Genomic DNA, 7499 nt, shown 5'->3' on the forward strand with positions numbered 1-7499 from the left:
AATTAATAACAAAAAACAAACCAAACCTGACAAAAACCAACAAGAAATATTTGTTTAAAAAAAAGTGTCAATGCATAAGGGAGATACAGACCGGACAAGGTGTATAATGCTAATTTTTGACCTTTGAACTCTTATATCGACTTGAACGACTATATCTGAGGCAATCAGAAGTCTGTTTATGAAACGACGAGCCAATGAACACCAGGGGGGCGTTTCATAAGCGATCGTACGACAATTTTAACTTACGAGAGAATTTTGTAATCTTAATAAGTAGACGTACTAGCTCGCCATGCTCGTCAAATATATACGGCGCTTGATATGCCAATGTAATTAATTAAGTACTGAACATTATAATCATATGATATGGACTTTAGCAATTATGTATCTTCGAAAAATGTATCGTATCGTAAATGTGTACTACGATGTTTATTGAAACGGTCCCCTGGCTTTCTAATCGATGCATGCGCGTACACCCGCGTGTTGGACAGGTGGCTTTTTTGTGTAGTGGGACTGTCAAACTCGCAGAAACCTTGTGAAGTGTGACCTTGACCTTTGAGCTAGAGACCTGGATCTTTCGTGTTGCACACCGGCTCATGGTGTTTAACAATTATGCCAAGTTATTTAAAAAAAAGGTGTCAATGCATAAGGGCGATACAGCCTGGACAAGCAATCCTGACCGAAAACCTAAGCCAACTAACATACAGACACGCAAGTGCCATTGTGGCAACTATATCGAGCTCAATGCCAGCGGCATGACAAAAATTATTCCAATCATACTGGTAAACATTCCCATCAGAAAACTAATTGTCAGTGTTTTATTCAACTGCCTCGTCCTTTTTAAATATTACAAACCAGTAACTGTAAAACAAAAAACATGCTTAGGGTGTGTGCATATGTATTTTGTACTAACAATTTCAAACTAAAATGTCTAGACAACTCTTACAAAGTTTCCTTAAGATTTGTCAACTTGATATTATCTTGAAAATAATGGATCAAAAATGTGTCTTCAAGCATATTTACGATTATTTTTGTAAATTTTTGCACACATTCTAGCTTTTGGACCCACATGACCCAGATTCCATATTGGTCTTGCCAAAACATTTTCTTCAAGTTTGGACCATACATATGGCAGCTTAAGTTACATATTATTAGCGACTTTTGGAAAGAACACACAATCCCTTTTTTTTAAATAACAAAAGTTGTGAATCTAAGAAAAACCACAGGAGAAAAAAGAATCTATTTGGAAAAATGTTTCTTCATAAGTAGTAACAAATAGAGCTTGCTTCTAAAATTCATTTGTAACCTTATGTTCATAACATGTGTTTTTATTATATACCTTAAACTTTACTTATATTATTTGTAAACTGAAATCAGGTATATAAGAAAATAAATAAGGTACATTCCAAAAGCATCGATGAAGCAAAAAGGAAAATATTGTATCTAAGCTTTTGTATAAGCATTTTAACGTTTGATAATATACCAGATTCTTTTCCACCTTTAGACATATACATACTAAAGTTTCAATCCTTATAGGATTCTGCTATTTGGCCTTCTCAGATGAGCTTGTTCAGCATAAATTTCCAAAACATTACCAAAAAGCAACCAATTTTCTTATTGACAAGATTCACATCAAATATCTAAGCCCTAGTTCTTGCTCTATCAGAAAAGAGGTTTTCTCTATGCTCACAATGAGCATTTTGTAATCAGGTGAGCTGAAAAGTAGCACTGAGATTTAAGAAAGCCATTCGAAAAAGTAAAAAAAGTAAAAACACTGGAAAGCGCAACTCAGCTAAAAACATTGATCTCCAATGGGGATATTAAAGTACATTGTTTCAATTTTTTTTAAAGTTAACTTGCCCATAGCCATCTGGGGCATCAAGACTTGTGTGCTCAGCATCGACTTCTGCTTGACCTTCAAGACTTGTGTGCTCAGCATCGACTTCTGCTTGACCTTCTGCTCCATTTTCATTACCACATGTCTCTGGACCAGATGTTAAAATGTATGAAAACATTCATCAACTGTTTACAAAGTGAACTGTTAACAGTAAATGCACCTACATGTTTATCGGATTTTCATCAATTTCATAATCAAGCATCTGCCATTTACAATAACATAACATTTTACATTATAACAGGGCCACTATGGGTTGAAAAGGGATATAGATATACAGCCTGCAAATTAATAATCTGATTGGCTGATAAGGTAGGTCCAAACAATAATATAGATTTCAGCAAGAAACTCCGGTAAATGGCAGCCATTTTGTTTTTTAGTCGGTCTGAATCTAGTATTAAATAAGAAAGTGAATGTGAAATGTTATACATACATGTAGATATTTAAATAACATCATCAATAAGTAAGTGTTTGATATTGGCCCTGTTATTTGTCCTCGGGTCAGTCTTATTGGCCCTCTGCCTTGGGCGAATACGACTGCCCTCGGAAAAATAACAGTTGAGACCAATATCAAATCACTTAATCATCAACAAAAGTCAAAATTAGTGCTTAGAAAATGTCTCTCTCTCTCTCTCTCTCTCTCTCTCTCTCTCTCTATATATATATATATATATATATATATATATATATATATATATATATATATATTAGATATAAGACATTTATGAAAGAAAATATACACATACATGTGTTGTCCTAGAAAAACATTAACATTTTGCATTTAACTGCTAAATCTGGTACTTACAAAACTTGTATTATTCAATCCTTATATTAAATAGTTAAATGTGCTTTTAGTTTATAATGTTTATACCATTAGAACACTGAATCTTATTTAATTATAATTGATTAAAACAAGATCATCGCATAACGGGTGCCAACGCTAGGCTGCGGGTGCAGTATTAAATAAATGAAAGCTTGTCAGATTTTAATTTTTTTGAAGGTCACAGTGACCTTGACCTTTGACCTAGTGACCCAAAAATGGGTGTGGCATGTAAAATTCAGCAAGGTGCATCTAAATATGAAGTTTTAAAGTTGTAGGTGGAAGCACTTTGATAATAGAGCAAATTATCAAGGTTTTAGCACCAGGCAGACGCCAGACAATGAGTTGGCTATGACAATACCTCGGGTTTTCTCCGAAAAATACAGAGCTAAAAATCATCAAAAATACCTTCAAAAGGAATGCTCCCAATTTCATCAAGACTCTTTCCTACAAACTTTTCTGTAATGTCTTACATCTGCAATACTTTGCTGATTTTGACTCTTTCAATGAAGCCAGACATTTGCCTGTAGTGGTCCAAGCGCACTCTCGTTGTATGACCCAGGTGGCTACACAGCCATTGTATCTTGTTTGGTTTCAAGTTTATCACCTGAAAAGTATATTATGATCAAAAATTGCAATCATCAATCATTGTTTAAAGAACTGCACTTTGGTTCTCATTACTATTTGGGCTGATAGAAAGGCTTGTTAATGTGTAATTCATTTAATATGGGAAGGTGAAATGTCATTCGGGCTTAAAAGAAAAGTTTCTTGCATTCATAAGTCTAAGAAATTGTGAATTGTGCTTTAAAAAATAAGATGTGTTTGTCAGAATCACAATGACCCCTATTGCGCCGCTTAGAGGCCATATATTCGACATTTGACCTTGAAGGATGACCTTGACCTTTCATCACTCAAAATGTGCCGCTCCATGAGATACACATGCATGCCAAATATCAAGTTGCCATCTTCAATATTTCAAAAGATATGACCAAGGTTAAAGTTTCAACGACGCTTTGAAGCCATATGTTTGATCAAGTTGTTATCATCAATATTACAAAAGTTATTCATTATTGCAAACGTTTAATCAAGGTAAAACTTTTCAATAGAATGACAGACAGACAGGCGAAAAACAATATACCCCCCGATCATTCGATCCGGGGCCGGGCATAATAATCCACTGTTAAATTTAAATGAGTTCCAAACCCACAAAGTACGAGATATTATCTTTACCTGGCTTAATGTTGCAGTGTATTTCCTAAGGTTCACCTCCTGACTGGCTGTGTGTGATGTATCTTGACGTTTTGATGAGCAAACCTGTTGACTGGCTGTAGGGGATGTATCTTGATGTGCTGATGGCCAAACCTCTTGACTAGCTGTGGGTGATGTATCTTGACCTGCCGGTGAGCAAACCTCTTGACTGGCTGTGGGTAATGTATCTTGACGTTCTGATGGCAAAACCTCTTGACTGGCTGTGGGTGATGAATCTTGACCTTCTGATAAGCACACCACTTGACCAGCTGTGGGCGATGTATCTTGACCTGTTGATGAGCACACCTATTGACTGGCTGTGGGTGATGTATCTTGACCTACATCCTGATTTGAAGGGATAAAATCATTAACAAAAAATAATAAAATGCTAGAGTTTCGGTCAACGATGTGCAGACTAATGAATTATAAAATCAAAAAAACAGAAAAGGCGAAAATAGTCACATACACAAACATAATGTGTATAGATAAAGCCAAAATTGTTAATATGTTTGTACACACATTTTTAATTGAATTCAAAGTAAAATGAATAGTTGAAAAACGTGTTACTTTGCAGTAAATGTTGTGAATTTTCAATTTATTTTAGTCAGTTTGTAATACTGAACATAGTTAAAAGGCAAATTACAGAAATATTAATGTATCAACAAAAGTTTATGTTTTAATACCTTTAAGAACCCCTCCTTCAGTCAGGGGTTTTTCTGCATATTTTGGGAAAAGGAGTCCGACAAAATTGTGAATTTTTTATCGACAAAATTGGCCATTTTGGGAATTTTGCTTCGATGAAACGGCTCATTTGGGAAAAAATTTTGAATTTATTATGCTTAAATAATTCAGTGGTTTAACAAATAAATTTGTTTTTATTTGTTATTTTGTCTTTATATAAACAGATGCAATATTTGGCATGTTCAACGTTTATTCAAGTACTGCAGTTTTGTTTTTCAGTTACAGTAACACTCTGAGATGAGAACTGTACCGTCAAAACCTTAAAGCAGATATTTTTGACCAAAACAAACACTGGTTAGTCTAACAAGTTATAAGACACTTCATTCTTAAAAAAAACAAAACATTTTTTTTTTGGCAATTGGGATTTTTTATAATTTCGGTTTGGGATCGGGTCCGTTTGCTTTGGGAGTGCCTCCGTTTTCCGGAGGCGCAGACAGTGCTGAAAACCCCTGTCAGTGCAAACTCTACATCATTTAAGAAGGCCTCCAAGTTCTTTGGTTGTTTCTGTAAAGCCACTGAAATGAAATATTTTTTTATTTGATTATATAACTTTTTGCGTCATTAATAGGCATGATTTGTGTATATGAACTACATCACTATTGTATCTTTTATCCCTATTGCTAATGTGTCTTTAATAACTATCTAGCAACTGTCATGTCCATAGCTTGTGTGACTATAATGTCCGAAAGTTGTGTGACTTAACTGTCCATAACCTAAGTGACTGCCAAGTCCATAAATTGTGAGACTTTAATGTCAATAATCTAAGTAACTGTCATGTCCATAACTTGCGTGACTGTCATGTCCGTAAGTTGTGTGACTTAATTGTCCATAACATAAGTAACTGTCATGTCCATAAACTGCGTGACTTTAATATTAATAATCTAATTAACTGGAATGTCCATAACTTGTGTGACTGTCATGTCCATAAGTTGTGTGACTTATTTGTTCATAACATAAGTGACTGTTATGTCCATAAATTGTGTGACTTTAATTTTATTAAACTATGAAACTGTCATGTCCATAACTTGTGTGACTTTAACGTCCATAACCTAAGTGACAGTCATGTCCATGAATTGTGTGACTTTAATATTAATAAACTAAGTAACTGACATGTCCCTTACTTGGGTGACTGTAATGTCCGTAAGTTGTTCGACTTAAGTGTGCATAACCTAAGTGGCTGTCATATCCATAAATTATGTGACTTTAACTTTATTAAACTATGTAACTCGCATGTCCATAATTTGTGTGACTTTAACGTACATCACCTAAGTGACTGTCATGTCCATAAATTGTGTGACTTTAATATTAATAATCTAAGTAACTGTAATGACCGTAAGTTGTGTCACTGTAATGTCCGTAAGTTGTGTGACTTAATTGTTCATAACCTAAGTGACTGTCATGTCCATAAATTGTGTGACTTTAATGTTAATAATCTAAGTAACTGTAATGACCGTAAGTTGTGTCACTGTAATGTCCGTAAGTTGTGTGACTTAATTGTCCACAACCTAAGAGACTGTCATGTCCATAAATTGTGTGACTTTATTATTAATAAACTTAGTAACTGACATGTCCCTAACTTGTGTGACTGTAATGTCCGTAAGTTGTGTGACTTAATTGTCCATAACCTTAGTGGCTGTCATGTCCATAAATTGTGGGACTTTAATTTTATTAAACTATGTAACTGGCATGTCTATAAATTGTGTGACTTTAACGTACATATCCTAAGTGACTGTCATGTCCGTAAATTGTGGGACTTTAATGTTAATAATGTAAGTAACTGTTATGACCGTAAGTTGTGTCACTGTAATGTCCGTAAGTTGTGTGACTTAATTGTCCATAACCTTAGGGACTGTTATGTCCATAAATTGTGTGACTATAATGTTAATAATCTAAGTAACTGTAATGACCGTAAGTTGTGTCACTGTAATGTCCGTAAGTTGTGTGACTTAATTGTCCATAACCTAAGGGACTGTCATGTCCATAAATTGCGTGACTTTAATGTTAATAATTTAAGTAACTGTAATGACCGTAAGTTGTGTCACTGTAATGTCCGTAAGTTGTGTGACTTAATTGTCCATAACCTAAGTGACTGTCATGTCCACAAATTGTGTGACTTAAATTTTATTAAACTAAGTAACTGTTATGTCTATAACTTGTGTGACTTTAACGTCCATAACCTTAGTGACTGTCATGTCCATAAATGTTGTGACTTTAAAGGGGCCTTTTCACAGATTTTGGCATATTTTAAAGTTTATCATTAAATGCTTTATATTGATAAATGTAAACATTTTATCTTAAAAGCTCCAGTAAAAATCAAGAATAACATTTTAAAAAGGAAAAAAAAGTAGCGGTACCAGAAATCGAACCAGTGCCCCCCGGAGTCCTGGAGTTAGTCTGAAGTAAAAACGCATTAGCCCTCTCTGCTCTTCCGCCGGGTATACACAGGTTAAGTATTTTATACCTTATATAAGCAATCTTCGTAGTTTCGTTAATTTAAACGACAACAACAGAACTCTCCAAATTATTCAATCGTTTCGCGTTGCAACGCTTTATAATTTTTAGGTTTTCAAATCGTCAAAAAATACACATAATGGCTATATTGGACTATGGTAAATGTTCAGTAATACTGTTTCCTCACAAATATCATAACTAAAACGAAAATTTGCGAATCTGAAACAACCTTTTTCAATTTTGTCAATTTACCAAACCGTGAAAAGATCCCTTTAATGTTAATAACTAAGAAACTGTAATGTTCGTAAGTTGTGTGACTGTCATGTCAATAAATTGTGTGACTTTAAT

General features: G+C 34.4%; 1 long non-coding RNA gene across 1 annotated transcript; it reads right to left on the reverse strand.

Annotated features, from left to right (window-relative positions):
* Positions 1 to 1862: 1862 nt before the first annotated feature.
* On the reverse strand, positions 1863 to 4178 carry LOC127856243 (uncharacterized). Its single transcript, XR_008037922.1, has 3 exons — positions 3942 to 4178; positions 3120 to 3318; positions 1863 to 1981 (listed from the first exon to the last, which is right to left on the reverse strand). It is a non-coding gene; the product is annotated as an uncharacterized LOC127856243 (long non-coding RNA).
* Positions 4179 to 7499: the final 3321 nt, after the last annotated feature.

The sequence above is a fragment of the Dreissena polymorpha genome, chromosome 13 (assembly GCF_020536995.1).
Source record: "Dreissena polymorpha isolate Duluth1 chromosome 13, UMN_Dpol_1.0, whole genome shotgun sequence".
Classification (NCBI taxonomy): Eukaryota; Metazoa; Mollusca; class Bivalvia; order Myida; family Dreissenidae; genus Dreissena; species Dreissena polymorpha.